This window comes from Rhea americana, unplaced genomic scaffold, assembly GCF_003343005.1.
Source record: "Rhea americana isolate MKP2758 unplaced genomic scaffold, rheAme1 scaffold_77, whole genome shotgun sequence".
Taxonomy (NCBI): domain Eukaryota; kingdom Metazoa; phylum Chordata; class Aves; order Rheiformes; family Rheidae; genus Rhea; species Rhea americana.
Window position 1 is genome coordinate 780,980 of NW_028186945.1, and position 21,355 is coordinate 802,334.

Genomic DNA, 21,355 nt, shown 5'->3' on the forward strand with positions numbered 1-21,355 from the left:
CTTTGGTTTATCTTTACTAAATTTTTTCAAATAAAACAAATAAAAAGTATGGAAAAAGCTTGGATGAGTGACTCTGACAAACTAACGCTGAAGAAATCTTATTAATTTAACATTGTTGAATGGCTGAGTGGCAAAACAGCTTGGAAACCAGAGTAAGAGAAACATAAAATTTAAAAATGCTGTAAGCTCTAAATAAAACATAAAAACATTTGTGTGTGTGTATGGRGGGGGGACCATTACACATAAGTCAGTGTTTGATATGTGGCATATAATTACAGGAAGTTTGTAGAAGGTGCCATGATACCTGTCAATTATCAGCAGGCAGAAAATGCAGATAACATGCATAATTCATCAGCATACTGCCCTTTGTTGTTAAGCCGACTGATTTAGCTCCATAATATAACTGCTTATTCAAAACAAGACATTTAAATTCAAATGAAATACTGTTACCTCTGCAAAATGTGTTCAGTTATTATACTGATTCAGATGTATATGTATGCATTGCTAAATGTTAGCAAGGAATAGTACAACTACACAAATTTACATGTGCACACAAATCTGTTGTATTATGAGGAAAAAAAGAAGTGTTATAAATAACAGAAAAGTCAGTCCTTATATTCTTGTATGCTAAAATGTTTTAGCCAATTATGACTTTCTACAGAAAACATTTAACAATTCAAATGATTTGAATGTGTGTAATATGGGTTATTTATTCTGCTGTTCTCACACCAATCATTTTTAAAAATTGAAAATGTACTTTAAAATTAATTAAAAAATAAGTGTATAGGTCAGTTCAGGTTGATTTCTCCTGTTATGCTCTTTAATTGTGCCTGCTTGAAGTCAGGTGAATCCTAATAATAAAACCAGCTCCCTAGATAAGAGCTAGCTGTTAAGTGTGTTGATCAGATAATGTGTGGAAGGTTTTATGCTTTTTTCTAAGAGTGTCCTCACCTGAAATAATATGCTCAATTCTCTTTTTACCTGCTTTAAAGTAAAAAAGTAAAAACAAAATCTACCAARATTAAAAAGCCTGATAGAAATATAGGGGTTCTAGAAATTACTAGAGTCTGATGCTTGTGTATAAAGAGATAGAAAACAATTTGATGCTTAGAAGGAGACAGATCTGAGATATAACAGAAATTTGTGTACTATATAAAAAAAAACTATGGAGGAGAGAAATGAGCCTCTTTTACTTACTATTTTGTGATACAAGAAGGAGAAAGCACATGGTGAAACCAAAASGACAACAAATAGAAAACTTACTAAGGGAAATGCACGCTGTATATGAAAGAGAGGTTTTAGTGGTTGGAGTTCACTTCCAAAGTGAGAGGGAGCAAAGAACTCTTTGCTTCTAAAGCAGAGAGCTTAGTAGGATTTCTAAAATATTTGAACTTTTATGAGTGATGAGAGCATTCACACCCGTATACAAAGCAAGCCGTGAATGTTCTCATTCTGTACAAAGGTCCATGTTACTGTACCAAAGCTCCACTATCTAATGGATGCATTTGCCTTATGAGAAGGTTGTCTGCATTTCCTGTGCTGTGTCTGGTACTGGAATAGGTAGATATACTATGTACCTACAGTATACTAGATACTCTATATTACTTAGAAATAAGCATAAAAACCTTTCATGAGGCAGATTTTTTTTAAATCAGGAAATTATTTTCCTACAATATCAATTTCTCAGTGAATCAGTTTTGTATTATAAGGTAGCTCTTACRTCACATTCTGTCTGGCCTTAACTGTAGTGACATTTTGGGTCATACAGCGTACATTTTGGATGGCAGCTGGATGTGAGGCTGACGGAAGCACTGGATTGCTTGTTCTACTGGATACACAACAATAGGCCTGGACAGAGATATTATAGCTGCTATGGTCTTGTGAAGCTGGGTTTATTTGCTCTTTTCATCTCACTGATAAGGCAGTGTCCAAGTCTTGCTGCTTGATGTTCACATACCATTCCTAGGCTGATGGGACCTACACATTTTTTTCAAATGACAGTGCTACTTAAAAGAGAGAAGGATCAATTTGAATTTAAGCCTCTCTGAGTCTTAAACCTTTGACCAAAAGGACATGGATATTCAGAGCTGGTGTTAGGGACTGCTCAAACTAGAAGAGGTGAGGTGAGTATTCATTCAGGAGATCTAATGTTACTGAGGCAAATGATGTTATTCTAGACTCGAGATATAAACTGTTCCAACAGCAGTGGTAAGCATGGCTGACAAAACATAGTTGACAAACTTTGAAGGCTAACCCAAGATTAAGTTGTGTATGCCAGAACAGAGAACAGCAGGATCACAAGGAAAGCACGAACAGTAAGATTGTCGTTTTGCTTAGGTTGTTATTTCTCTACTTTTTAAAGGCAGCATAAACGAGAGCTGACACAAAATTAGAACACTAGAAGAGGGTAGGAATAAGGCTCCATAGCTGTGGAGGGAAGACTGGACAGAGAAGGATGTCAGGTGGCAAGGAGGAATAACAAAATCAAGTAAATCAGATGACATGTAGAGACACATGACATAATTGATTCAGAAAAGGAGGAAAGGTAGAAAGATGGGCCAGGGAGGGCCAGCGATCTTTTTTTTTTTCCTCCTGACTTGCCTCCAAGACCATTGCTGCCAACTTGCTCTTTCCAAGTTTGTGTTTTGTATTTCCACTATTGGCCTGAAAGAGACCCAGAACAGAATAAAATCTCATAGCTTGGTAAAATTGTTTTGGCACAGTTTTTATAAGACTTTTGATGAGAATAGTGAAGCATTTGATTACACCCAAGCTAATACATTTTAAACAAAAGAGGGACTAGCTGCAAAACTAGTTGAGTGGGAGGAGCTGGTGCTGACTACGGTAGCAGCTGGGTGGAATGGCTGTTTCAGTACCTCTTATAATTACATGGACAGGTATTCAGGTAAATGTGTGAAGATAACTTCACTTGACTTGAAGTTGATGGTACTGCATCTCATTTTATATTTTATCATCCAAATCCCTGTCTGCCATAAGAAGCTGTCTATTTATTCTACCAAATATAGGAATCCTACAAAATTGAATATCCATAATTAAGACCAGTTTTTGGATACGGCGATTTGGTTAGCTGCAAATAAATTCAAATCAACTTGCCAGCATGTCAGATAATACAAGTGCTGCTGTATTTGTTTCAACATATCAACACATACCATATATCTATCTATAGTAGCACTGTAAAAAATAAGCAGCATATTATAGAGCACATGTAGAGAAAAATTCTCTTAAGTAAAGCTGTACTCAAACATACATGTTGCAAAAACAAAATATTTAGTATGTTTACAAATTGTAAACTCTAAATGTAAAAATAGCTGTACTTCTGATTATTTTCTGAGTTTATATAAAATATAAAACTCCCTAGGGAAGAAGATTATCAGGCCAATTCAAACATACCTCAGGCTTACTGCAGACTCACTGAGGTGATGTTCTCCATGCATTTATTTGTCTTTGTTCCCCTTCCCCTTGCCTTCTGTGATTACTTTGTACACAGTCCCCTACGTAGGATCAGAACAATAGCAGTGAGCCTCACAGAAGAGTGAGGAATGTAAGAGCTGAAAAGCAGCCACAGTTTGACAAAGGTAGAAGACATCTTCCCTCTGCAGTAAGACAAAGGAGTCACCCAAAAGGGGACAGTGGTCAAGGGTAAAGACACTGAGAGGCAGGGAAGAAGACAAAAAAAACTGTAAGTTTGAGGAGGTTCTTGATGAAGTTTTGTCACTACCCTAAAGATAAGGACACTTTTCCTGTTCTTAATGGAGTTTGTTTACCTAAGGTCAACAGGGTCGTTTTTGTCATCCTTATGTTTGCACCTCTAAAAGGCTTGTGAAGGGCAAATGTTTTTCTTTTGCATGTACCAGGCTCTCCTGGGTGATGCTGCTACAGCTGCTATCTAAAGCAACTAACCCAGTATCCCTCTGCTGCAGTAGGATCTGACGTGTTATCAAAATACATCCCACAATTTAGGATTGTAAACACTCTTAAGTAAACAGCTAATTTCTTTGGATTGGTGAGTCATAACTCATACTTGTTTACACATTTCTAAGTGAATTTGATCAAGGAGGAAAAAGCCAAAATGCTGACCCCCCCCGCAACATGCACCTAACACCACCATAAATGGGGGTTTTAGGGCTTCGTGCTAGCTAGATTTCTTAAAGTATGTATTAGGGTAGTGTGGAGAAGAGATTATAGCAGAGGAAACGTGAAGCTCTAGAGATGTAGAAGATGACCTTTGGGTAGCAGGAAAAGAACAGAAAAGCTAATTTCCTATAATAAAGTATTTTGTTATCTATCAGTGCTTCAACTTATGCATACCAGGAAAAGAGTTACCTTTGGGTCCAGATGGATGTAAACTCTTTGCAAAATGTAAGGATGGTTTCTGAGGAGCAATTTGGAATGAACCTTTTCTTTCTCACCGACCTACTGAGGAGGGTTTTTGAGCATGGACAGAAACTTCTGTCGTTCACTAAAGGTGTCCCTACTGAGCAGCACTCAAAAGAGCCTGCCTGSACCAGGCCTGAATGTTCAGAGCTGTTCAGAGCTATGTGCTGTTGTTACTAAAAGAAAGAACACAACTGTATATAAATTTTAAAGTAATTGGGGAAACAGTTTCATGCTTTATGGTACAAATAGTTCTTACAAGCAAAACTGCACAACATACTCCAGTAAATCAAGTACTATAAACAAAGAAGACACATTCTCTTCAAACCTACAGTGACAGACACTTTATTAGCAATACCATGCACTGGAATAGGTCAAAGATCATATTTTCTGAAAATATTTTACAAATTCTTACTATATTCTTGATATAGATAGTTGATATCTATGCAATCTCATAATCTTTACAAGTTCAAATAGATACTAAATATTGAGTAATGTTCATCTGGCTTGAAGATAAATATGGAAATAAAAAGTAAATCTCAATAAACTGATAAAGCTAAGTAGCTGCTCTAAAATATCATATAACAATGTGCAATGTTCATGGTCAGTATGAAGATACAACTAGCTTCTAGCTAAGCCAAACTCATGGGCTTTGCCAAAGGAATGTTGGTTTTTTGGGTATCCCAGCAAAGTTGCTGTCAAGGACTATGGTAGTCACTGTTCARCTTTCATTTTTGATAAAATACAGGACACAATGCCAGTTACCAGGACACAGGRCTCTCTAATTCTCTAGTATGCAGTGGTCTGCTGGCAGATGAGTAACAGCTATTAAGATAKCTAGATTCAGGCACATACCAGGCAGTTATCATTTTTCAAGTTAGTTATAATAGCAGCTGCTTTTCATTACAGGGTTTTCAAATGCAGAACGTCAGCTGGTATAAATTATCAAATCCATTGAAGTCAACTGGAACTATGATAATTTACACCAGATGAGAATCTGAGCTATCGCTGGAGATAGTCTCACTATAGGAATCTTAAATGAGAAATGCTGCCTAGCGGATACAGCAAAAAGACTGGAAAATCATTTGATCTGATTGTGTCAGTCAGCCCATATGTTAAAAGCAAGGTGTGATAGTCTGGGGAATGACTGCCAGTTTGTGGATATGATTTCATTGTAATTTAAAGTGCAGATTAGGCTCTCCATTTTGTAGCAGAAGCAAGACAATATGTATGAAGCTGAAGCAGCCTTCAAGAGTACCTCAATCAGGAACACTTTCAGCCTGCTAGAGCAATTGCATTGCTATTAGTACCAACAAAAAACTGACTGTTGTTGCAGCACTGACATAAACTTGGTGCATATACTGGGAAAATCTCATTASAAGTAGCAGACAAGATACTGAATCTGCTTTCAAAAGACTTAGGCTCTTTCAGAAAAGAGACCTCCTTCAAAGACAGAGACCAACATTTGTTTCTTCAGATAATTACCAGAAAAGGGGAAATTATAGTCAACTGTAGTTGTGTGTACACCAGCAAATACTGTGCTGAGGGAGTGCATGTTAAGAAGGTGCTTTGCAAGACCTGTTCTTGTGACTTTGCTGCAAGATAAACTACAGCACAAGAGGCGAGAAGGCAAAATCATTTGGAGGCTTGAGAGGCTAAGCCCTGGTCTCAACAGTTGTACTGTGAACCTCCTGTCTCAGTAAGAGTTGCTGGGTAGAGTCTGTACTGCAGAGGGGACCCCAAAGAAAAGATAGTTCTTAGAAGCACAAAATCCAAAACTGGAGTTCTCCACGCATGGAACCATGAGACCTGACTCCATCTGAGATTCAGGCCTACAATATAAGACTTAACTAGAAATCAAATGCTCTGCTTAGCTGTAGATTTCTAGAGTATTTTCTTTTTAAAGTACAATCAACCAGCTATCTGATTCCTCAATGGATGAGGAGGTAATGACATATTAATGACGAGTGAAACTACAAAGAACACACAAGGCAGTCTGATGAGAATATCACAGAGAAAAGCTACTCTTCAAAGTGAATGAAGAATCTCCCTATTAGTAAATGTTAACCCTGTTTGCCAGCCTAGCTGGAAATCCACTTCAACTGAATACAGACTAAGCACTGGTGCTACTGCTACCAAAGGCAGTAGTCAGTGCAGTTCCATTACGGTCAGTGCCACAACAACCATGTGACCAATGCTACCTACTACCTTCAGGAAACTACTGGCACTCTTCTTTCTGTTGACTTCTTAAGACCACTCAATTTATTAGCTTCTTTAACACTGGACAGGAGAACACAGGGGCCCTTCCATGATGCAATTCTTTTAACACATCCCTTGATATCCTATACAAACTTCCTAAAGCCAATATCAAAGCATTTAAAGTTTAGAAGATCTGTGCAGGATGCCAAGGCCAACTTTGCCCCAAAAGGCAGGTAAGAAGGATTGCTATCAGGTACAAGGTCTCAAGATTGCAGGAAGCTTAATAGAAAATCCAGATGATCAGTCATAAAAAAAGAATTACTGTGAACAGAGATACAAATATCCATTCTTTTTAGGGACTACTTGGAATGCTGATCTCATTCAAATATGCTTCCCAACTTATTTTAAACATCTTACGTAATTGCATTCTGTTTTCAAGTTCCTGTCACTGCACAGAGGTTCCTTTTGTACAAGTTCATATTCAGGTCGAGTTCAGAGAGGCTTCATAGCCATCAGAGACAGGATATTGTCCTTCTGCCAATGTGGTTTTGCCCTAAGCTGCAAGAGGGCTGAAGTAACCATTGTAAGAGATCTTTGCATTTGTTACTGCGCAGAGAAAGGAAATTTTCAGCTAAGCAATGACATCGTTTTAATTTTCTATGTACAAAGAGGGAAATGAGTTGTTGTAAATAATGATAAGCAAATATTACTAATTACTTTCATATATTTTATTTGAAGGACTAAGTGTCACTTTGTAAACAAGAGTCCAAACTCAAGTTGTGAATTTGGGTAACTCAAAAGGTGTCTACATGTTTCATTGGTACATTTAAAATCATGCAGGACTGCATCAGCTGATATGTGAGCTGGGACTGTCAATCCAAAATTGTATTCTACCTTTTGTATATGGCTATAAGCTTATGTACAACATGAAACCACCAGATGCATTATTAACTCACAAGATTTTTGCTCAGAAAATGGAAGAGGTAGGAAAAGAAGTGCTCAAGTTCCATGTGTGGCTGGCTGTCTTCTGTGTACATCTTTGGGAAGCCTTTTCTACAGTCTGGCTCCCTTGTTTTACTATACTGTTTACATCAATGATTATGCCCTTTCTTAGACTGTTGTAGCTGCATGAAAGCTACAGTAAAACTGTTATCATCCATAGGTAGAGAACTGAAGTAAGCCATAGCAGAGTTGAAGGAAGAAGCAAAAATGCCTTGCTCTACATCACAGATAGGGCTAGAACATCTGGGCTGATCTGTTTCATCATTGAAATTTCCTGGATTATTTCTGATCTCAGCTAGAATATGTCTTAATATGTCTTTTAAGATGAACATCTCTTGAGGTTAAAATCACCAGAGACAGAAAATCCATTCTAGTTCTCAGCAAACTGTTCCAATCCTAGTCCTCATCATTTAGGAAAAATTGTACCACTCAACTCCAGTCTGATTTTGTTCAGGTCGACAGCGGATCCTGCTATGTCTTTTTCAGCTARGCTGAAAGGCAGGTATTAAGTTTCTATTTCATTGCAGATACTTTGGGACTGCAGTCAATAAACTTTTGTTTGATATACCAAACAGAAAAACCTCCTTCCATCCTTCATGCTACGCCACATGAATCAATTATTTTTCTGGCTCTTCTCTGAACCTTTTCTATCTACCAACACTCTTCTTAAATCCTGGAACTCAACTAAGTATTCCAACAAAAATTGTCTCAGTGCCAAACATAGAACAAATTCTAGTCTCTAGAGGTTTGTCTTTGTACAGCCAAGAACTACATGAATCTTTCTGACCACAGCACCATATCCAGGAGTTCATTCACTATTACCTTTGATACCACTGTTACCTCTGCACCCCTTCATTTTTCCTCCAAATCAACAAATCAACAAAAAAGCTGGTTAACAGAATAAAAATCCCAACTAGCATCTTCTATTCTTCTTAAATCCATCAAAACATACATTTCTGAAGATGCGAAAAGGCAAGAGCAGCATTAAATTTGCCCTGATACAGCTAGTGCTTAGACCGTGTGAAATTTGTTATAGCTGTACCAACAGACTTATTCAGAAATGTTTTCTGGAACAATTTTTTAGAGCTCTAACTCTGACACTAGTGAAGCTTGGAAGACCACAGAAGAATGAGCACATGGAAAGAACCRTACATATGTTCTTTCAGAGATCCACTAGTTTTAATTCTGCCTTGTATAAGCTGGGCCAGTAACAGAGCTAAAAGAGCCTTTAACATGGGCATTGTCTGCACAGGGGGGGAACACGCTCTGTACACTTGCTGATGATAAGATGGAAATGTAGTCCTGACAGACCCCACATACATATATGTGAAAAGGCTATATAATCCAGAGAAAGAGTAACTGAAGTTGTGAAGCATCTATGGCATAAGCCAAATATTTTAAAAGACTAGTTCAATAATGTTCAAAAGTACAGTAAATCTATAGCATGGAAATATTACCATAATAAAGAGATGCCATAATAAAGTTGTGTAAGCATAAAATGTAACTGCATGTTTTAGAGATAATCAGAGCCAAGATGTACAAGGAAACCTGGGAAAACAAGTCTCCCCTAAAATAAGAGGCAGTGTTTCCTAGGGAATTGTATTTTGAAAACACCTTGTTCAACTGGCTCCCAAATTTGAGGGTCCTCTCTGTTCTTTCTCGAGTGCTGGTATTTGTTTATTTGAATAAACAGGTAAAAAGGACAGGCTGCCTTCACCGTTCACAGATGTATTACTTTACAGTTAGCCACAAAACACTTGTCTGCTTGCAACCAACTTATTAAACAAAGTCATCTGGATTGCATCAGTGACTTATCTTTGTTGTCTATTACATCCCTAATCTTTTGGGTCATCTATGAGCTATCATTAATAATTCTGTAAATCTTTGATATCATTTAAAACAAGCATTAAATAATACATGGCTAAAAGCAATTTCTAAAATAATCCCCATATGAATATACTTGGTAGTTAGAGTTCTCCATCTACTATTTCATTTTGAGTTGTCAGTTAACCAATATTCAATTAATTAACAGGCCATATTGATTAAACTAGCACGATACATAAAAAGTGTCATGTGGCAATAAGTCAAAATGTCTGCAAAAAGTCTAAGTATTACATAAACACTGCTATTACATAAAGAATTATTTTTATCAAGTGTGTCATTTAATAAAACTGGGGTCGATACATCTATTTTTCATATACCCATATGGACCGACATTAGTTCTACTGATTAACAGCTTGTATGAGCTTGTATGATAAGACTTGTATGAGTTATCTATATTTTCACCCTGGTAGATGTTAGACTGATGGCAAATAACCTCTGGGTCATCCTACTTACCCCTTTTAATGTGACTACTCTAGCTACATCAAGTCCTCTACATTGCCTTTGTATTTCTAATTTATATAAAATAACAAACCAGAGGGCTGTTCAGTCAGTTTAAAAACTTTGATGAAAGTTATCTGAATGCAGTTCTTCAAACCTAGTTGTGATGGCTAACAGGCTACAGAGTTACTGCTGGAACCAGATGCATTTCCTCACCTTGCAAGGTGATAAAAAATCAGTTTTTACACACACACACCAAACAGAACAAATATTCAATGTTTTGGTCTTTTCTGTTTTACCAGTGACAATTCCATCATTTCTACAGATCCACATCATTGTTAGCAGTAATATACTCCTCCTTAAGTATATCACTTATAATCATGAGGGCAACAAGGGAGATGAATGATGCTATGTTCTTTGCAGACGTAATTGTCATTTACAGCACTGACTTAGAGGAAGTAGTAATTCTGCATAAAATATTCCATCAGACTGGATGTGCTATCACAAAATGGTATGTTGAAGTAATGAAGAACAGTCAGTTCTCTGAGCATTTGTTAAAAGGGTAGAGTCAGCTTAAAATGTAGCCAACTTACAAAATTTAGTTAAAAGTAGTTCTATATTTTCCTACACATCTCCTAAATGACTTATGAAGCTTATTTATAGAAACATATGTCTTTATGTGACAGATGCACACAAAAGATGAAAATGACTTGAACAAAACCAGTGATGTTAGCCACAGATAAAAGTGCAGGCAAAAGTAACCAGGGAAATATTTTTGTTCAGCATTACTTGCAACAGCTGATATGACTCTGAGGAAGAAATGTGTAGTTACACTGATTATATTCCTTTCAGAAATAAATGATCAGTGGAGAGACATGAAGAAACAAGCTATTATTCAGTCCAGCTTCATTCTCTTAGACCACAACTTCAATGAAACAACAAGCAACAACAACACAATTAGCTGTTAGATTAAGTTTATTGATATCAACAGTTTATCAATACATTACCTGGATCAGCAAAGAACTAACTCAGAAAATTCCTATTRCATTCTCCTCTTTATTTCCATTCACCTCTCACCTCTTTTCTTTATAGGCAAAAAGTAGAACCTTCATCTTGTATAGGAACTGTAATTCTAAATATTTTCCAAGCAAAGTAAATTCAACCATCCAGCGAACCACAGTTGAGCATAACAGGTTATTAGCATTTGTATTTCTAGGTATACTTCACACAAAATGCTATGAGGCTTGTCAGAATCAAAGCTGGATATATGTATTTATATCGTTATGCTTTTACTTAGCCAGGTAATACCTATACCTATGATATCACAAAAACTTTTAGTGAGATTAGCTTAAGACGAAGTTTTGCGTAATGCTCACTCTGCAGATGCTGAAGTTTATCATTACCCTGACTGTAGTCTGAAACATGGTTTTTAGCTCTTAAGCCACTTTCAAAAAGTTGTCTTCTGAATGCTAATTTCACTCTTGTGTTGGCAGATCCATACAGAGTGTGTCATGAATGTTGCCATGGTTATACTCCCAATTTAGTAAACAGTATGAAATAAACCCATATTCAATGGTAATAATGGAATTTAGACTGATCCCTAGGTACTATTAAAGTGGTTCCTCCTCATTTACATTTTTAAAAAACCGGAGTAAACAGAAGTTGCATTTTCATTTCCAAGTTGCCAGTATTGGGGATATCATTCCTTTCAAGAAGTGCTCAGACTCAGCAAACAATTTTTCACTCCCAGGTCCATCACTGCAGAAAAGGCAAGGTATTCTGAACAAAGGGAAAAAGTTGCCTTCTTCCCCTTAGCAGATGTGGTGACTGCAACTCCTGAGTACCAGATGGAGGTCATCACCACAGCATCAATTATTGGGAGAGGAAACTGCAACTTTTTTAAGGCCCAGAGTTATTTTAGGAGGTTTTTCCTAATGTTAGAATCAGTCCAGGGTGGATCCAATTTCCCTGGCAGTAAATGCCATTTAGAGGGTGGAGYTGGCAATGGGCTGGGTGCTAGATCATCCTTCAAGTCTTGCTTGCATTAGTTTTGCACTTCTCTTCCTCAGTTCTTCCACTCCTGACCCATACCCTAGTGATTTCTTATTTTCCTGTTAAAGAAAACATCTCTAGCTTTCCTAGAAAACATGAAAAACAGCTATTCAACCACAGCTGGTAAACTTTATTTAAAATACAAAAATCAAAGCCTTTATATTTGCAAAGGTAAACTGAGAGGTCAGAATGGGGTGCAAACTGATGCAGTATTGGCTGTCCAAGTTTGCATTTGCAGAGCTTTGGTGCTGGTGCTGCTGCCCTCAGCAAACTGAAAACTGGACATCATCTGCCAGGCTTTGCTGCTGCTACTCAGAACCACTGAAACCACAGAAAAACAAGTTGATTTTTGTGCTGGCTGAAATGAAGCTCTAAAAAGCACGTACAAAAGCTACTGACTAGGAAGCAGTTCTGACTCAGGGTACTGGAGAGATTCTTCCTTCTTCACAGTTTGAGGGGAGCAGTAACATAGCACTGGACCTTCTCTGCAGCCATCACAGCTCAATAAATTCAAAGGCTTCACAAAGACCTGTCCTGTCCAGAACCTCCATTTTTTGGAACAACAAATATGAACACACCAGAACAGATTTCCATCCCTCCTGCTCATGGATCACAACATCCCTAAGGTGACTGATAGTGACATCTGCCTAAGCCTGCAGCCAGCCTGACACAGTATCTCCTAAAGCATGTGAAATACACCACAAACAATGCCTCTATCTGTTGCTTCTGAAGGTCCCAAATACAGTTCAGTAGAGGGCAGTGTCTAGCAATAAGACAGATATCCCATGAGTCTACCCAATTTATTCAAGCAAAGAAACATGGAGACATATTAAGTATCAAGAGGTCCCTTCCTTTTCAATACCTAAAACTGAGAAACACTGACAAATTCTTGCAAATTCTAATATCCCCATGGAAAAAGTAACACTTTGGAAAAGTAAGAGTTCATTGTGCCACTGTTATTCCAAGTGTAGAAGTGCAGTGGAGGCATATGTCTCTGCTCATCTTAATCCCTGGAGCACAGAAGAGGAAAAAGAAGAATGCTCTCCCTTTCTATTCTGAGCAACTTCAAAAGTTAGATGCTGTTCAGCCACAAGCCAGTGGAAAAAAATTAAAGCTCTGCTCCAAGGAAGGGATTCCAACGAAACCTTTGAAGCTACTGAAGTAGAAAGAAGTACTGGGTTTTCTAGCAAAGTTTTACTGAAGAGCTCTAACCATATTTTATCTCTATCTTCTGAATTTGATTACAAGGCTTAGCCAAGATATTAGCTCTGGTACAATTTCCAAGATTGTAGAACAGGAAGAATAAGAAGTAGGAACATAAGTGGGTGAAATGTTTAGTGGCATTAGTTAGAAAAAAAAAAGAAATATAATGTCTGTTTCTACACTGAACTGTCACTATCAAAGTATTGCCAAAGAGATATGGGAAAGAGAAAGAAGTGGTAGAAACAGACTAATATATAAAGAAAATATATAGAGTTAGTGTAAAAAATAAAGTAAAGGTATATCAAGATCACCCAAGRTATTCATTGGTAAACTGTGTTTAACTTAGAAAGTTGACTGCTCCAATGGGATGCAGCTCATCATAGCCCAGTCACTTGGCTTTGCAAGAATAGCATGGTAAAACAAATATACATCATTCTAGTTAGCACTTGGGCTACAAAATTTCTAATATTTTTTTTAAGCCCTGGCCTTAAAAATTTAATCAAATGCCRAAGTTTGACTTAGCTCAACGCAATCTGATACAATACCATAGCTTTTAAATGGTAGTTAGCTTAAGGATAGAGCTGACACCAAATCGGCTATGCAGCTAAAATAAGTAAAGATGAAAATTGAAGAGAGTAAAAACAAATTCCCCAAATGTTATACATTTTGGTCTTTACTAATTATTCTTCCATGTTGTTCTCTTTGTCTAAATGAAACTTAACTCGATGACACATTTCTGCAATAGAAGAAATCTCAGTCTTTTATTTCACAGAATGTCTGAATTACAAAGAAGCCCTTATATCCAATCCAGATTGGCTGAGGAATAGAGTAAGACTTTGTACTTCATTAAACTATTTTATGAAAATAAGGAGCTTAATCCACATCACAGACTGTATTCACTGTGTCCTACAGCTGAAAAAGCCCAGGGGGCACTGTGTCACAGAGCAGCTACAATACTAGGGTATTCTGTTGGAGACGGATGCAAGCCTAGATTCTTATACAATGGGGAGGAAGAGGAGAGATTTTCTTCCTGTGAGAAGTTCTGGGTGTAGGTTTGTCTAATTTGTACCTGAAGACAGATTCAGTTACCCCAAGKTGTGACTATGCTTGAGTGGGCTAAAACTGCACAGTGGAGCCAACTGTTACACTACTAGCTTGCAAGCTTGTCTCTGATACAACCAAGAAAATACTACTCTACAAATCCTAACTGGATTTGTATTTTGGCTCCAACAAAGCTACAGGCAGGTTTGTAATACTCTTTGAATATTTGTGAATTAAGAGTTTAACAACCAGTAAGAATTAAAGTATAAATGGATTGTTAAGAAAACATGTTTAAGTGCAGCTCATGCAATTTCCCCAGTTTGCCATGTGCAATCACTGGTGACTAAGTTAGAGGAAGTAAACTCTAGTGTACCTAGCCTTTTGAAAGTACAACAGTTGTTCAAACAGGAACCATTTTAATATTGCTGAACAATGTCTGACTCTCCTCTGCCTCCGTAACTTCTGCAGGTCCTCAGTTATCTTTTTTTTTCCCCTCTCAGAGCCATTCTACAAGCACTCTGTATCCYGGAAAATGGACTTCTGAATATTTTTAGTTACTGTTGTGCAAGTAGTCATTTTCTCCTTCTTTGCCACAGGTGAACATCTGGGTAAGGTAAAATTTTTGTTCTTGACGTTAGTGGATTAAGGTTTGCATGGTCTTCTTTACGCAGAATTTCCAGTCAAGAATATGTTGCCTGTTGTAGCCCAGTGGCTGTTGGGTAGGGTCTAATGCAAGGARGTCTAAAGTCATGGTTCAGTTTAAAGGGAGAAAGCTAGAGATGATAGAAGTTTATTAGTGTAGAATGCTTATCCACAAGAAGCCAGTCCAATTACATTTCTATTTAGACCATCAGTTGCATAATTTTGACTACACAAAACGTCACTATCTGTACATTATATATGTTGAGGAATTCCTATAAATGTTGGAAGACAGACCAGTGGCATTTCCATTTTGCAACTGATTAACTTCTTAACTAGTCTAGCATATTTCTGGGAGAGAATGTGTGACACCAGAACAGGTTAAAGCTTTAAGAATCTCTCTGTCTTTCTTTTCTTTCTTTCTTTTTTTTTTTTTTTTTTTTTTTTTTTTCACAACCACTTTACCATAAGTATATGTTCTTGCATTAAAGGAAAAAAAATTATCTAGAGAGAGAAAATTTTGGCAAACTTGTATTGATCCTAGAAAAATATATACCTTTAAAAATAAAGTTTACAAAAATTTGCAAGAGAAATAACATTTTTTGAGAGTTCAAAAATTTTGCAATTTAGATCTGTAGAAGGTCACAACAAAACTACAGTGATGTTAAATACAGCTTCTTCTCTCTTACAGCTCAAGAGCAGAATTTTCTGCTTTTGACTTGCAAATATTAAGTGAGTAAGTTAAACTCTAAAGAAAGGYGAGATGATCTTACTCCTCTATTCCAAGACTCTCAAATTCTGAACCTTCTAAATCAGTTCAACATGTTTAACTTTCAGGAGTCACTTGCACACCTTCACTTTAGTTGCAACAGTGATGCTTTTATCCCTGGTAATTCAGTAGTGAGCTAAACTGACCAAACAGATATCCCAACACATGGCTCCTTATAAGGAAGAAATAATTCATTCCCAGGGTCTATTCTCAATAAATGTAAACTGAATGTGCTCATTCCTTGAGGAAATACAGAGCCGTACTAATTCACGCAGCTCTGGGACTCTGGCACACACAATACCCTCCCCTTCAGTCCATCTCAGAATGACTTCATAAGTCAAGTATCAAGCCACAAAAAGGCAGAGGACATAGCAATGAATGTCAAGAGGATTTAGCTTAAATTAAGATGTTTGTCTCTTTACACTATTCTAGAAAACCAGTAAAGCACGCTTAGCATTTTAAGTACATTTTCCTAAATGTTTTTAGACTCTAGCATCTGACTCTGGTTTTGGAATCATTGTGGAATTTAATTAGAATAAAAGCTGCATTTTGAAAGAAAGGCCTCATTCAGTGCTGCTAGTTTATTTTCACTTTAATGGAAGGACTCAGAAGTCTTAAAAGTGCTGGCAATATTTATCCTAGAGTGTTTGGTTTGATTTAAAAGGCTTTTAAAGGCAGACTTTCTATTTTTAACTCATAGGTAAAAATAGTTTCTGAACACAGTGAATAAAACCATTTCAGAAAAGATTTAAAAACTGAMGATATTGATCAAATAGAACTATTTTCTTCATCTACAATCTTAAGATAATCACTTCCTCAGTTCTCCTCCCAACTGTCTGTTTTCCCAAATAATTTGCTAATTGTGAATATCATGGAACTAACGCCAAGCGTAGTGATATTAGCTGCCTTTTCTTACAGCATCATTTTTCAAGCTTTCAAGCAATAAATACATTTGGAATTCATAATATCTATAGCTTTCTTATAGAAACTAAAGTGCTTAGTTATCTTAAAAAAAAAAAAAACTTTAAAGGAACAAGTTAAAAAAAGGGATGCATTTTGCATTGTAAATTCATCTGCTTCAGTATACCCACCAGCCTTTCTTGTACACAATTWTTAAACTTCTAACTAACTTTTAACACTTTTCTTAAAGCTTTGGCTCTAAGAATCCTCCCAGTTTCAACCTTCTTTCCCAAAATTTTTTTCCCCTGCATCTCTGACCCCTGTCCTCCCTGTGTTTAGAAATATTTTACGCAAAGCATGAATTTGGTGTCTTGTTCTACTTAAAGTCTTCCTTTAATGGTTCTTGTTCTTATCTTTCCAAATAAGTTTTAACCAGCAGGGTGATTTGTGTTGTCTAGCACTCAGTTGTCTGAAATCTAGAGTTTTCTACATACAGATCATTTTTCACTTCACACAGACAACTGTACAACTGTATGTGATTTTTCTTTTAAATAAACAAAACCTATAGAATGCCTAAGCCTCGTATGTATTACTGCAGTGACTGAAAATGATCAGAAATGGCCTACTGCTTTGAAACCTTATTAAGAAAGAGTTTAACAACTGAGCTGTTGCCAAGGCTGTATTTCCAAGTAGCTTGTAGAATAGCCTTTGGCTAAGTGCAGGRTGTTAACAAAAATCAGGTCGCTGTTCTGTGGCCATTCTTTTCTCTCTGTATAACACTGGAATGCAGCCCTTCTAGAAGCATCAAGCAGAAAAAGAGGAAATGAATGCTCAGTAAGGTCTCCCCCAGAAAGAGCATCCGTTGAAAGAAAAACTAACTAATTACAAATTTAAACATAGTTATGGTAAGGCTTTAACATACCTTAATTTCTTCCCTGGGATTAACATTCTTCCCAGTTGCTTTCAAAAAGATAAATGAACTCAAAGGGCAACGCTAGCAGGACAGAGGAACTTCAGGCTTAGATTATAACTTGTAAACTGCTAGTGCTACTGTTGTGGTACAGGTACATCAATGCAGAAGGAGCCCAGAAGTGCACCTGATGCTTGTAGCATCACCTCAAAACAGACACCATTACTTCTTCATTTACTCCCTAGCCCAGAAAAGAAAAAAGCTTAAGTAGCATCCTGTGTAGCTATGAATATTCATAGACTTAATGGGAAGCAGCTATTCCTGCTGAGTGGTAGGTGAATGAAACAGGTGCATCTTTGGGCTTTTTCATCTGCTTTTCTCTAGCATTTCTTAAGTCAGTTTTTGATTATTCTTTTCCACAGATCTGAAAAGGTAGAAGAATTACTAAGTTGAAATAATTGACTCATGGGCTACCTTCACTTGTCACAGATATTTTATTTCCCATTGGCAAACTTCTCATTCTTCTTATTTCTCAATTTTTAGTATACATCTTGTTTATTACAACATGAAGAATTCTTCCAGTGGTATTAGGGTGTTATTTTTATCACAGCRGGTGGCTAAGACCTGGTAAAGAACAAGTCATGTAGAAGAGCATTTTTACTTACTTGCTATTTCTGTTTAAAACAGAAATAATGCTCAAACAACACAAGAAAAATCGCTTCAAGATGTGGAGAATTCTTAACAAAGATTAAGTAATGGGGACAAAATTAAACATTCATTTCTTCTGATCATATATATAAATATATAGGCAAAGTTATTCATTTTTTACCTTCTACATTCCTCTTTCTCCACCCTCAGAAATATTGAAATCAATACTGTTTTAATAGCAAAAGAAAACACAATGTCCTTATTTCTTGCCTGTAATGTTTAGGCTCCCAAATACTCCCCAAATTTAGTCAAGTTAAGTAGATCCCTTGGGAGACGCATGCCTAAAATGATGAAAAGCCAGCTGACATCCTAGCAAGGTGCTTACCCCTCAAGGGTGACCATTTTTACTTGGGAAACACTTTGCATCAGTCTACACTCATTTGCCTTCCAGAAGGTCGCTCTCATGATCCCAAAGAAAAAAAAAAAACAAGTTGTAGAATATGCAGAAAATAAGGTGCACTGAACATAGTTTAGACCCTGTTAGTCTGCAGTTTAAGCATCTTAATTTAAAACCTTTAATTGTTTTCTTAATATGAACAAATAGTGATAATAAAAAAGCAAAAAAAGTTCAGTTCCTAGCCACAGAAAAATTCTCTCGAGAAATTACAAATCAATGCTACTAAAAACTTAGTAGCATACCGAAAAGCCAATATTTGTGTGTTCTAAACCATTGTCAGCTCTTCCATCAATCTTTCTCTAGAAATCTAAATCAGCAAGGTTGATAAAGTTGACTGAATTTCTAATTCATTTTTAACAGCAAATGCAGCCTCTGCAAAACTATTCAAACACCTGTTTTAAAAATAAATTATTGCCCTAGTCTAAGTTTTTGGTGAAAATTAAAATAGGTATTAAGTTTCAATGATGCTGATTGCTTGATGCTATTTGTATTTCCCAGGTCTAATGCCTGTCACTCTCRACATTCTTTAAGCAGTATTCCCTGATGGAGCCAGGTCCCCTGATGTGCACCTCCCAACAAGCAGTTATATTGCGTCACGGAAAATGTAGTCCATCTGGATAACTTAGCCTACATGAGCAAATGAGGCAATAAGGCACTCTAATTATGGATTCTGCATCACGTGTCAGCAACTGCTATTCATTGCTAAAAGGAAGCAAGATATATAGGTGTTTTCTCTACTGTAAGTTACTAAAAAAAATGCTATTTTCAAAGTAAGGTTTATCAGAACGTTTAATTCCATTAAAAAGAAGAGTTGATTGTTCTAAAATAAGGTTTTATCAAAGTCTTCCCCCATGAAAGGAAGAAAAGTTATCCGCTTTATTAGTTAGCCCTAATCTTTCCTGCGTTGTATTTCTACAATATTTTGCATCAGCAGCCTGGCTGTAATTAGGGCTAGAATTGTATCCGTTCTTCCCTGCTGCAAGCAGATGTAACAGCACGCAGACTTCATTCAGGGTTTACTCTGTCTGATTTAGGGATCTTGTATTATGATTTTGAGCCTGCTATTGTGTTTTCTTTTTCAAGTAAGGGCATTTAATCTGAACAGCTAATATGATTTTTGAATGGTTTRTTTGAGTGGATCCTGAAAATAATAATAAAAAAAATCTTTTTATTTTACGCACTGTGGAAACTGCTAGCGTTACACCCATTACACCCACTTGCTAAAAATTAACTAGAACAGACGGTTATTACCAGCTTTTATATATATATATATATATATATGTATATACACACATATACATATACACATATATATATATATATATATATAAAATAGATCTTTCAACACCAAAGCAAACATATTTTAACTGCGTTGAATTTACTCACTGCGGGTTGTGGCACCAAGCCCTTCACCTTGGGCTGCCGGGGCGATTCCAGCCCGGCCATCTGCGGAGCGAGGCGCTAACGTCCAGCTCGCGCCGCGCGCGGCGTAACGGCCGCGACAGCGCGCGTGGGGCCGCGCCCGGCCGGGACGCCGCGGCTRCCGTAGTGCCTCTGATAGCCGCGTAGCCTGAGGGCTGCTTGCGTCACGCATGAGGAAACCGACCGCGGCTCCTGCCCCAGGGGAGACCCCAAACCGGCTTCACCCCACAGAGACGCGCCCAGGGCTATTTCAGTCGCGCGTGGAAAACGACCCCGGCTCCTGCCCCAGAGGCGGGAGCCCAGGCCCCTCTCTCCCCGCGCCGGGCCGCAGCCGGTGCGAGCCGGCCGGGGGCGCCTCTCACCTGCTCTCCGCCGCGTCCGCGCCGTCTCGCCGCAGCTCGGGCGCCGGCAGCGGCCCGGCTGAGCGGCTGGCGGCGGGCCAGCCCCCGCCTTCCCCCGGGGCGGCCGCCGCCGCCGCCGCTCCCGTGCCATTACCGTATTTCCCTGCGCCCGCTCCCCCGCCCGCCGGCTTTCCCAGCAGAGGTGACCGGGTGAGGCGGCGGCGGCCCCGCCCCCGCATTCCATCCCCTACATGGTGCGACTGAGGGCGCCGCCGGCGCCGCCCCCTTTTCCCACCACGCGCGCGGGGCGCGCCCGGGCTTGCGCGCGTGACATCAGCGGAGGGCGCGGACGAGGAGGCGGCGCCACCGCGGCCCCGCCCCGGGCCGAGCAGGGGAGCGCGCGCGCGCGCCCCGCGGCCCCTCGCACCCTCCCCCGCGCGGCGCGGCGCGGCGCGGCGCGGCGCGAGCCTTCCTCGGGCCGTTCTATTTATGTTTGTGGCGCCGATTTGCATGAGGCGCCGCCCCCTGGCCGTGGGCGAGGCGGGAGGCCCCGCCCCCGCGGCCATGTAAGGGCAGGGGGCGGGGCGCGCCGCGCTCGCGGCCGCTCGCCCGCTTCCTGGTGCCGTTTATAGGGTACAGCCACTTCCGCCGCCCGCTTAGAAGCGGCGCGATCATGGCGGAGCGCGGTCAGCTCCCTCCCCCCGCGAAGCGCCTCTGCTGCAGACCCGGCTATGGCTCGGGGTGCAGGCCGGGCCAGCGGGCGGGCGGCGCCGGACCCGGCGGCGGGGCGCTCTGCGCCGGACCCTCCTCTGCAGCTGCCGCCGCCGCGCTGGGGCTGCTGCCGCTCGGCAAGACCCAGAGCCCCGAGTCCCTGCTGGACATCGCGGCTCGCAAGGTGGCCGAGAAGTGGCCGTTCCAGCGGGTGGAGGAGCGCTTCGAGCGGATCCCGGAGCCGGTGCAGCGCAGGATCGTCTACTGGTCCTTCCCCCGCAGCGAGAGGGAGATCTGCATGTACTCCTCCTTCAACACCGGCGCCGAGGACCCCGCCGCCGCCG

At 39.3% G+C, this 21,355-nt stretch overlaps 1 long non-coding RNA gene across 2 annotated transcripts in view; it reads right to left on the reverse strand.

The window, feature by feature from the left end:
• The window catches only part of LOC146585725 (uncharacterized), a 55,516-nt gene extending 35,419 nt beyond the window's left edge, over positions 1-20,097 (reverse strand). Inside the window, exons 1-2 of one of the 2 annotated variants that reach the window (XR_014897946.1) lie at positions 19,924-20,097; positions 17,908-18,056 (exon numbers count right to left, since the gene is read on the reverse strand). This is a non-coding gene — a long non-coding RNA (uncharacterized LOC146585725). Of the gene's footprint in view, positions 1-17,907; positions 18,057-19,923 lie in introns of those variants that run through there. The other variant, XR_014897947.1, reaches the window with a different exon arrangement.
• Positions 20,098-21,355: the final 1,258 nt, after the last annotated feature.